Genomic DNA, 11,818 nt, shown 5'->3' with positions numbered 1-11,818 from the left:
AAGCCACCCAAATCTGAGTGCATCTCTTCCTGAGCTGCTGAATTTATAGGAGCTGCTATGTGAGCATAAACTGAATCTAATGCTGATTTATATTTATTTATTTGTGGGACTGCAAACCATGACTAGTCCAATTAACATCCTCTTCAGCTCTACCTGCTGCAAGATCAATTGATGCCTCAATGCCTGTGTCAGACTTCTCAGGTACCTTTCAGGAACCTCCAGGCTCCACTGCCGGCAAACACACAGGCATCCCACATTAAATTCACTGGTTTCCAGTGCTTTTCCTTACTACTATATCCATCAAGCAATTGGGTTTGTCTTTAAATTTATTTCCAATTCTACAGCTGTTTCTCTTCGTCCTGGTTTGCTCCTAAAGTGAATTCTTTTGCCTCTGCTGCCTGGCCTTCACAGCTCCATAAATGCATTCCTTTTTTCCTCTTTGTGTGATGTAGAGCCTCCATGGAGGCCTCTTCTTGTTTCATTAAGAAGCAAAAGACTTGAAACAAAAACCAAAAACCTGAACAAAATTGTAGAACACTTGCAAGATCAGCTGCTGAAACAACTTTCCAAGAAACCATTAATCCCAAAACTTTCCACTACATCAGATATTGATTAATGAAGCAATATACACTTTGGTCTATTTAAATTTCATGCCTCACTGGCATGATTGTCTCATGCCCCAGGCATTTTTGGGAGTCTCAAGGTATAGCTGTGTGAAGCACAACTTCACCACACGCTAGAGAGATTTCCCAGCTACACCTGGACACCAGACATTACTTTTGACTTTGTGTGCTTGCCAGAGATTGTCATTCTCTGGATTGTCACCAGTTTAATTTCTGATCAACCCTTGCTACAAAGTGGTACTGCAGGTCAGCTGGCCAGGCAAATGTGCTATTCTTTATTTTGGTTTACAAACAGCATTTTTTCTCAGCATTTTTTTGCTGGACTAGTGTAAATACACTCTTTCCAAATATGCTCTGCAAACTCACTTGGGACACTGACTTTGACTATCCCCTTTGTGTTTAATGCTGTTTTTTTCTCCTAAGCCAAAACAGCAATGTGATTGTAGGAAAAAATTCAAGTCCTTGCCTGGGCAGACACCACCTGTTAAGCAGATGGCATCCAAAGAAACACTCAGACCTCTGTCTGACCTGTTTACATCTCTGTACCACTCTCGTCCCCAGAGCTAATCCAATCATGCTTTTCTGAGAGAAATTATGACTTTCATTTGCTGACACAAAGCATTTATTCCGTTCTGATTACACCATCTTTACAAAGTCTTTAGGGATTACATGTGTTTTCTAGTACTTGGCTTCACCCAGGGAACTTGGCCAGATACTAACAGTCCTTAGAAGACATTTCTGCTTAACTCAAGCCCCGTGAATATTTGCTGTCAAACCAGCCTAAGGAGCTACATGGGCAGCTGGGCACAGGGGATACCAGCAGCCCAGTGTGGAGCTGGGCCACAGCAGAGCATTGCAGAGCTTTGCTTTTGAGATGTGACACATCTGGAATGAGGAACATGTTGTTTTTTTGCCAAGATTCAAGGTTATAATCACAGAATCCAAGAATGGTTTAGACCGAAAGGGACAGTAAAATCATGTATTTCCCAGGCCCCTACCATGGACAGGCACAACTTCCACCAGACCAGGTTGTTCAAAGCCCCATCCAGCCTGGCTTTGAACACTTGCAGAGATGGGACATCCACAGCTCCTTTGGGCAACCTGGGCTAGTGTCTTAACACTCTCACAGTAATAATTCTTCCTAATATCTAATATAAACCTACTCTCTTTCAACTTAAAGCCATTCCCACTTGTTATATCACTGCATGATTTTGTCTAAAGTCCCTCTCCAGTGTTTTTGTAGGTTCCCTTTACATGTTAAGAGGCTGCTAAGAAAGTTAAAAATGAAGATTTGGAAATAATGGAACGAAGTGCAAAAAGAATCTAAAATAACAAAACACGCCCTGGAGATTTTGCTTAAGAGCACAGTTTCTCATTGTCTGCACTAATCCTGATGCAGTTTCCACCTCTCTTTCTATTATTTTAAGCTGGGATATCCTGTGATTATCTAAAGATTATCTATCTCCTTGTGGGGAGGAGGCACCAAAAATGGTTGAGCTTTTATGCTTCAGTGCCACACCAAGATAAAGGGCCATGAGTTTTGTGGGTTTTTCTACTTCCTTATTAAGAAAACTACGTTCTTTATTTCTCCTGACTAGGCATTTGGTGCTGCACAGTACTGTTGAAACCTCACTTCATTCCCTTTAGTCCCGGAGTCTTTTGATAATGTGGGTTTTTTTGTTGTGTATCTTCATATAGTACATTACCAGTTTGAGGCTGTGTGTCATTGCCTTCTGGAGATACACCAACAAAGCCTTGATTACTCTATCAGAAACAGAAAATGCTGTCCCTCCTTATGGGGCCCACAATTTATTCAACCCTTAAGCAGCACATGAAAATCAGAATGGTATGACAAATGGTAACACTTGGATTACAGTGTTTAAATACCTACCTCTTCCTTTCCTGTATCTCCTTGTTTTTAAAGGGATCTTCTGTGTTACTGCATCATATCCCAGCACAAGAAATGGCAGTGATTAACCTCAAATGAGTTACACACCCACGTTTTTGTGGCTGTGTGCACTGCACTTTTCTCATTGGCTTAGCTGCTGCTGCCTCCTTTGGCTTCTCCTGAGCTGCTGGCGAGGAGCATGTCCTCCTTCACTCTGCCATCACATCCTGAAGGCCACAGGCACCCATCAGGTTGTTCCTCTCCTTCATAAGGCTGCAGAGGGATTCACATGCACAACTTCTATCTCAGTTTACAGGAATTCACTGCCTAAACACTGACTGCCCATGTGCACGGGGATGGGAATAATACATGTCTTTGCTCTCAGCCAAGCAAGTGCAAAGGAACATGCACTTCTGTTAAATACCTGGAGAACAGATGCCAGAACAATATAACATAAATTAAACTTGCACTGAATAAAAGCAAAGGCTGGCAGTGCTGGGATCTGGCACAGCTGTGGATATATATGGCTTATTTACTGCCAAGGTGGTGCTGCAATTGAAGTGCAAACTGTTGATTAAAATGTCATGCAGTTTCATTGGGGAAATATCCAGGGAAATAAATTATTTTGCGCTTATTTATGTCATATTGTGTTAGCACAGATATTTTAGATCTTTGCTTAATTACCTAAAGTTTCACATTCCAGAGGGGAGCCAAGTTCTCTCTTGTCAATATATTAGGCTCCCTGGGCCTTGTTTTTTATGATGGCTATTTTTTTTTCCAGAGCATCCTCCTTTACCACCAGGCATGGGCTTCCTTGTTCTTCTCAAAGTTCACAGAACTTGAGTTCTGACAGGTCAAGAAGCCAACTCAGTCCCAGTCATCAGCACTACAAATTATTGTAGCACTACAGTATTACACTCTTGTGTGCTCACATCCCCTTTTGGGACCATGGCTCAATGGAATGCTGGTCCTGCTGCACATCCCTGAAGTGAACATCAATCGATCACCCCCAAGGCCCTCTGACCTCTCTGAAGTGGGCTGGCTTATCACAATCTAGCCATCAGAAACGATAATAACATAATAAAAATCTAATTATGTAATTGTAGAATGATTTGGGTTGAAGGGACCTAAAGATCATCTTGGCTCCAACCCTCTGTCATTGACAGAACACCTTCCACCAGGTTAATCTAGCCAAGCCTTGAACATGTAATTCATTAAATAATGCTAGAGAAAAAAAAAAAAAAAAGATAATTTGATACTAGGAGTCATTTTGTGGCAGGCAGCAAGTTGCCTCCATATTTATCCTGGCAGGATAGATATAATTGTAACCTGGAAAAGACACAGTAGAGATATGCATGCATACATTATGTTCAATTTGGAATTATGGTTAAAATGCTTATGAGCATAATGGATGTGACATTATTTACAGGAATTCTCTCAGAACATCACTAAGTCTTTCATGGAATGGATAATTGATCTTTAGAGCAATATGTAATGAAACCATGAAGAACCTAAATAAATCCCAGATGCTGTACAGAATGCAGAAGCCACCTCCTCCATGCAGATCCAAGGACTTCCCATCCTTTCCACACATACCTAGTGCAGAAAAGTGTGGAAGATTGTGGGAAGTCTCTGTAAAATGTGGAGGCTTGGCATGGGTTGGATATCCTCTGTGTGTTCAACCACGGGGTCCCACTGAAGGGTATCCTAATTCCTCAGTGGTTCGAGCTGGGTTTTTTGATGTGTATCTGAGGAGTGGGCAAGTGCCAGTCTGAAGTGTCACCACACATGGCCAGTGTGTTTGTGGCAGCTGCTGCCTTGCCAATAGCAGCCATAGGCCTTGTGCAACACCCCTCTTACAAAGGACACTGTCCTCAGGGGCTCTAGCGGGCTGGGCTGCCGCTGTGCCCTCAGCTATTGATTTTTCTTTCTATTCACATTCGTGTGATTACCTTTTAACAGCCCTCCCAGGCATCCCTCTGGGATTCCCCTCTTTTTCACTGGTGATGATTAGGAAATATGTGTTAAAGGCAGTGTGACACCTCTGGGGTTTGCTGGGCAGGTGATTAATCCCCGAGCTTTGCCTGTGCAGCCCGGCACATGCAGTGTCATGGGCAAAGGCACAGAGACACAGATTTTAATTGCAGGAATGTAATACTGAGACAGGAGGATCTCCACCAGCTCCCTCCAATGTCTGTGTCCATCAAGTCACTCAGTTTCTCACCGGATCACAGAGAACATTTCAGACTTCTCTCCTTGCAACAGCATCTTCCCTCCCAGAACTGTGAAATTTTTGGCCAGGAGGGAGTCTGTAAACACGAGATCCCAAATCTGGTGGGAACTGGACTCAGAAATGAGGTAGCCTGGGGCTTTGTTCCCTGCAGAATTGATTTTCTTCTGCACTTTCTTCTGCTCTTCAGTGTAATCTGAGCATCTGAACCCCTGTTTTTTGACCAAAAGGTTTTCAGCTCCATCTCCTAAGGGCTGCAAAGGCAACACCTAAGAGACATTATTTCAATTTCTGTTTTAAAACATCAGATGATATCACATCTGCAGGGGTTGGTGCCAGGAAGATGAGATCAACAGCTGCCATAACAAGTTGTTGCTTTCTTTTTAAAGACAAGAGTCTGGGCTTTTTTTTTTTTTTTCCTCATTATTTTCCATAGCTGGCCATTGTTTGTTAAGGGCTTGGAATACTGGGCAAGGGGCATTGGTGGAGAAAAGGCATCTCTAGCCACACACTCATCCTTTCCTGCTGAAGGTAACTGGCACACTACCATGTCCTGATCAGTGTGACTCAGGTTATTCCACACACACTCACAGAGATATTTTGTGACCATTTCCATGTGGTGTGTACTGGGACAGCTCACAGCTTCTGGAGCAACTGGTGAAGTTTGGGAATACTTCTGTATGAACCTGCAGTGCTAGAGCTGCACCTCAGATTATATCCAGAGAGATGGATGCAAAGGTAGGAATCCAGAGCACCCCTTCAAATTGGGTTCATTTGGAATTCCTTGGAGGAGTGGTAAAATGAGTTGAGCAGAGCAGCTCCCAAAAGGCAAGGACAGCTCTAGAACAACTGGTCACTTCATGACATTACCCTTCTCTCCTATTTCATTTTCCACCCACAGGCAGGTCATGATAACAACAACACATAGGATTTAGTTTTCCCTTCCTCTGCAGAGTTGTGGTGTGCATTCTACCAGTAGGATCCTCTACAGAGATCAAGAACACTGCCACTTTATGTGTTATACAGCTTATTTTGGAGTCCTTGGTCTTTTGTTATTTGCCTTATGATTGTGCTGGTGTTTCCTGGACTACAGCAGTTTACAACTTGGATGTTCTCCTTACAGACTATTTTTGAAACAGTTCTCTCATAGCCAAGGAGTGGACAATAATGTCCTGGTTTGTTCCTTTCAGTCCTGTATTTCTCATGCATCTTACTCTGACTTTTGGCAAGAAGAGAATACAGAAAGTCTCTCACTGGAAAGCCATCTGACCCCTTGGACCCACTGCAGGTGCTCATAATAACAGATGTTTCAGGTGTCCCCACAGTGAAGTGAGCTTCTTATCCCTCCCCTACACAAGGAGCTCCTCACTGGTCAGGACTGGTGGGGAAAGTTGGGACAAGGGAAGTGTAGGCTGTGGGAGGCAATTCAGTCATCTAAGGCTAACCCTTGGGGGTTTGTGAGGAAGCCCTCCAGAGCCACGCAGAAAGGTTTTTCTGGAACAGTGACTGACATGGGTGGGAACTGAGCAATGCCCTTGTGCTGTTCTGGGGGATGGAGATGAGGTTGGGTGGGTGGAAGTGATCCCTGGAGATTGCATCAGCTCTGGGCTTGGGGGATAAGCCCACTCATCAGAGAGTGGTACCATCACTCATCTGCAGCGTGGTATCAGCCGTGGCAGAGCAGGTCGAGCTTCAAACCTTGCAGTTCAGGAGTGGCAGAGTGCAGCTATAAGAGAGTAAGGGAAAGCAAAGAGCATCAGTGCTCCTTTTGAAATATATTGGATCATTGGGAAGGCATCAAGATGAGCATCAGTAATTTTAAAAATTGCATATCATAGGGAGAGATTCTCTAAAGGACTGGCATTTTATTTAAGTCTACATTGTGGGATGCTCCAGGGAGTGCTTCTCTTTTGTTTCTCTCCTATCCTCTAGTTTGCTCCAGTTACTCAAGGGCATATTAAGACATTCAAAATGTTACTAGGTCACCAGACATGTTTGGGTTCTGGGTGCTCCTGAGATAGTCCTCTGCTCTGTCAGCTTTGCTGTTTGAAGGAAGACCAAATCTAATCTGGAGGGTGGGCTGAGAGCACCCTTTAAAACAGTGCTAGTGTGGCTTCAGTTTTGCATCTTGATCACAGTTGAAATGCTGCAGAGGCTGAAGGACTGTAGTCACTTTCCCAGATAAAGTCTGTGGGTAAGGTCCTAATGGCATGAATTTAAATCCATCCCACCCTAGTTAGCCCTCTATGACTAGTGGGCACTGGGAAAGTGGAGGATTTAAAGGTGAAGGGGCATGGTATGGAGGAGGCTGCTTGGCCAGGAAGACAGCTCGTTTACTGGAAAAACTACAGATTTAACTTCCCACCACTGTGGATCATGGCAAGTAACTGCTGTCCTGTTGCATCTGTCCAGCTGAGTCTCTGCCCAAACCATGCTGGCTTCAGGGACACTCAAACACACAGCGTATCTGTACACCCTTTATACAGGAGGTGAAATGTCAACAAGTGCCACTGCAGACAGCAGTGCTCCCGGCATGTTTGGACATCTGCAGAGGAGGATACAAATCATGTGGAGATTGTGAAGGTGCTATCCAGGGAACAAAGTGTAAGGCAAGAACAAGAGAACCCAGAGCTGAGTTCATAACCCTGAGTAAGTCCTGCTCTTATGAGTGCTTCCATGTGGGTTAAGCTTCCCTGCGTGAGGAGGTTCACTGGAGTCCACAAGGAAAGCATAGCTGAGGGAAAAAGTCATGGTCAATGTATGTGAGATGGACTTTCAGTGCCAAGAAAAATCACAAAACAGCCTTTTAAACCCTTAGCTATTTTAAAGTCTAAACAAGACCCAAGGCTGGGTGACTTTATGGTTGGTTCCAGTTGTGTGTCAAAGGAAGGAGACAAACCTAACTCTAGGAAAGAAGAAATTACTGTGGCTGAGGCCAAAGTGGTAACATCCAAGTATAAAGACAGCAGCAAAGAAAGCAGGAGTCGTGTAGAATGACTTGTAATCAACTAACATATTAAAATGTCATGAAGAAAAGCAGATGAAAGTTATAAGAAGGAGGAAAACTCCAGAATGAGGCAAAACCAAGAGATTCTCCAAATATGCAGGACCAAAATTAGTCCAGATCCTTGTACTTTTGCTTGCAGGAAAAAAATGTTGCTGTTGCTGTTGCTGTTGAAATGAGGTGTGGGTGGCAAAAAAAAAATGAAAATTGGCTAGTGGAAGGGGAATTTCTTCTCCAGTTAGATGCTGTCAAGGTCATAATCATCTGAAAATGACCTGGATCTTCAGGAAATCAGTCCTATGTGCCACGTCCCATGTTGGCTGTTTGTATGTGTGTCTAAACTAGGAAGCCAATTCAGCGAGCATCGTCTCAAATTGGTGTAGTTGGAATATCCCTGAAGTCATAGCAAAGGGCACAGACTCTTTTTCATCTTTCAGAAACTGCTTATGGTGTTAAGAGTGTCCTCTTCATTGCCACTCTGTTCCTTAACCTTTATGACCAGCACTGGAGTACTATTACTGCAGCTTCCAGAGTCCTCCATACCTATCCTCTTGACTACAGAAAATTTCATTTTGCAGAAAATACTCTTTGGCAAAGCCTTGACTCTTGTATTACTATAATTAATCATCTGATTAATGCATTCAAGTGGGTAGGTATTAAATTAATTTTAACAGTGTTTATGAATTTCCCTGTAGGAAAACTCAGACACAAGTACACATAGAAATGCTAAAGCTTCTTGTGTTGTCACAATACATGGAGATGTTCCTGGCAGGCATTACTGTGAGCATGACTATGTAAAGAATATGGTGCTTTAAAAATAATTCCAATTCACAGGTATAGGGAAACTAGAAGTGGATTAAAGTTGTAGTTGCCCCAGTTTTGGTCTGGAAGATTAGAGCAGCTGGCAGGTAAAATGCCAGGGGACTGGCATATAGGAGGGCACTGTATTGTGAGAAGTCCCACAACTTGGGGAAAAAAATGAATGTTTTGTTTGTTGAAGTAGGAAAATGGGGTGGGAAGGTTGGAAGGCTCATGAGAGTGCTGGGGGTTCTGGTGAGGAGGGTCCCTGTGGCCACAGTGTGGTCAGGCAGGTGTCCCAGAGGGCAGGGGAAGGTCATGCTCTCGGGATGAGCAAGCAATTCGGCGCCAAAGCAATCCTCTGGCTGGCTGGAGGAAGCTCTGTGGTTGAGTTATGCAATTGTGCTCTATGAGGCTTTTCTCTGCAGAGTTTTTGCTACTCACAACTTTGGAAAGTGGGTGAGGTGGAGCCTTGGGATCAGCTCCTAGGACTGTGTCTCTGGGTTTAAGGAGTCCTGACCAGCTCTGGTGTTACAGACACAGGGAGAGGGGCTGCTGCTAAGAAATGGATCCCTTCCCAAGTTCATCCTTTTTGAAAGCAATTTGATATGTTGGACTCTTTTACTTGCTTGGTTTCTTTTTGAAAGCTTCCGCGTCGGCAGGAGGTAGGTAAAGCAAGCAGCTGTTTCCTCTGGAGTTAATTGGGGTTCCCCAAGCCTAGGTGCTGTGCTTTTCTGCTTTACTCCTTCACAGTTTGTAGCACTGAAACATTTTATTTTTAAGGGAGCTACTACACTCTCCCTCCCTACAGGAAACAGAATATAAAAAAAGAAAAAAGGGAGGAAAAGAAAAAAAAAAAAAAAAAGAAAAAAAAAAGGAGTTGGCAAGGAGCCAAGCCGAGTGACTGAAGTAAGAAGTAGGGAACTTGGAGTAAGTGTAGTTGCCGGGACACTGTATGTCAGAGCGAGTCGGCGGCGGATTTTAAGGGTGTCGGAGAGGACACGCGATGCCCATCGCCCGGCGCAGATAAGGTTTGCGTCCTTAGGTGAATGTCCTGGCGCTGCCACTGCGAGCGAAGCCGTCGGTCTTGGGAGGGGATAAAGCTGCGTGTAAATGAGAAGAGAGGAGTGTACCGGAGTGCTATGGAGGGCAGCAACTTTGCTGCTGTGACTTTTACAAGCCTTCAAGGGTAAGACTGAACGCTTTCCTTCTGCTGTCTTGTATTTCCTGCCGGTTTCGGGGTGGTGCGCGGGGGGACAGAAACTTGTGGGGTTTTTTTTTTAGACCCAAGAGTTTTGAGGAGCGTAATCAAAGCGCTCGGGGTTGGGCTTTGCCTACGGGCGAGCTGAGAGACGTCTGGGTGGAGTGAGCTGAGCTGTGCATGATTCCGAGCAGCAGCAGGAGCAGGAGCAGCAGCAGCCGCCCGGGGAAGCTGCTATTGTTTGTTCCAGAGGGATCAGACTGCCTTTCTCTTTGGGAACCCGCTCCGCCGCAGCCACAGCTGTTGATCCGTAACTTGAGCGTCGTCGCTACTAACTCACCCAGAGGAGCTGAATGCAGTTTTTTGACTGCCATCCCGGTGTCAGTTTAAAGAGTGTTTTAATGAAGACAGATGGAGGATGTTGGATCATTACTTTAAGACGTGGCAGATAACAGACTGAGCCTGTTTCCCCGCAATTACAGCTAATTGCATTGGCACATTGGAGTGTAGGGGTGGGAGCGCGGAGTTTCATGGGTTTCTGTATATATAGATTGGAACAGCACCAGAAAATAGCTGTAGGGCTGGCTCACCTCATCCACAATACCTGTTCAGGTGTGGAAAAAGCAGGGAGGTTTCAGGGATACTTTCAAACTCGTCGCACCGAGTCAGTAGATTTAAACTAGAGGCTACACTGCTTTTGTAAACCCGGATGGCAGGAGTGACCACTTAACAGTGCCTTAAACTTATGCCAGGTTTTAATTGTGAAAATCTGATTTCAGTCCTGAAAAAGAGTACTTTTTGTACTCAAAACACACATTTTGGTTGTCCACTCTGCAGCTCACTTTCTGTGTTTGCAAAGTAGGGAGTGGTACAACACATGGTATTCCCTGTTTTGCTGTTGAGGTATTCAAACACAAGAGGATGTAAGGAGGGGTGGAGAAATGCAAATAGTAACATAGTTCAGTGCTGAAAGATGATTAATACTAATTACTTCTAATGGCTGAAAATTTTGCGTCTGCTTTTGGTAAGGAAAAGCAAATGCATTGTTCTCTTTGGAACCAAAATTTGACAAATTTGACTGAAACAGTTAGTACAGCTTCAGTTCAAAGGGCCCCTTGGCAAACACACCTTTGTGTGGCACATGGGAAGGTCACTTTGTGCCAGGTGTGCCAGGCCTTAATGCTGCTCTAACCAGAGCCTTGGCAAACACTGCACTGCGATGTCCTCCTTTTGCAATGCCTGTGAGTGACTGTGACTGTCCAGCTCCAGCACATGACATCTGGCAACAAGGGCACGGATAAAACAGGGAGGTTGAGGACCTGAGGTATTTTAAATCCCTAGTATTTTCTCAGATGTGCCTCCAAATCCAGTGTAAAGTGATACATGTTCAAAATTCAGGGCCTGAGATCTTGTATTTAGCATCATTACTCCATCCAGAGCAATGAGTGGAGAAAAGAAGTTTTCAACCTTTTTTGTCATGATGCTTACTGTCTGGGATCTATTTTCTCATATGTTGAGTTATTGGTTGGAAATTTAGTACTTTAGCATGAAAAATAATAGAATTCTAAGATCGGTGGGTGTTTGTGATCGTTACATCATCTAAACAGAAATTTTTTAAAAAACCCAAACTTTTGTGCAAAAACTGACCTGACCTGAAAAGGTGAGTGGAGGCATTATACGCTTTCTGAATTTGTACCTGCACAGGGTTGTTTAAAGTTTTTTGTGCGTACACATACCACAGGATATTTGGTGGCAAAACTGACTGGAGAAATCTTGTTCTTCTGACTAATTCTCCTCATTTCTAGGAGCTTGCTTCTCGTACTTCAGCACAACTCACTGCCTCCTCAGATCTGATATGACCACTGTTCGGGCAGGAATTTCAGTCTGTACTGAACTACACCCCATGATCTGGATTAAAATAACCCTTCCAAAAATGATTGTATTTAACATGGATCATTTCACAGAGTCTGGGAATGAAGTGATAGGAACAGAGGCACTAAGTATATTCTAATTCATATTTATCATTGAATCTGATGTATCGTATAGCTTTGTCCAGAGAAACCAGGCCAAGAAA

The 11,818-nt window shown here is 43.9% G+C and overlaps 1 protein-coding gene across 1 annotated transcript in view; it reads left to right on the top strand.

Annotated features, from left to right (window-relative positions):
* The first annotated feature begins 9,325 nt into the window (after window positions 1-9,325).
* The window catches only part of LOC139589322 (phospholipid-transporting ATPase ID-like), a 74,023-nt gene continuing 71,530 nt past the window's right edge, over window positions 9,326-11,818 (top strand). The window contains exon 1 of the mRNA XM_071425653.1: window positions 9,326-9,732. The gene's annotated coding sequence lies outside the window, so the exon portion shown is untranslated. The remainder of the gene's footprint in view (window positions 9,733-11,818) is intronic.

Source organism: Agelaius tricolor, unplaced genomic scaffold (assembly GCF_023055355.1).
Source record: "Agelaius tricolor isolate 1412-34295 unplaced genomic scaffold, bAgeTri1.0.p SCAF_4, whole genome shotgun sequence".
Taxonomy (NCBI): Eukaryota; Metazoa; Chordata; class Aves; order Passeriformes; family Icteridae; genus Agelaius; species Agelaius tricolor.
Note: the sequence above shows the minus strand (reverse complement) of the source record. Positions and strands in the feature narration are given on the sequence as shown.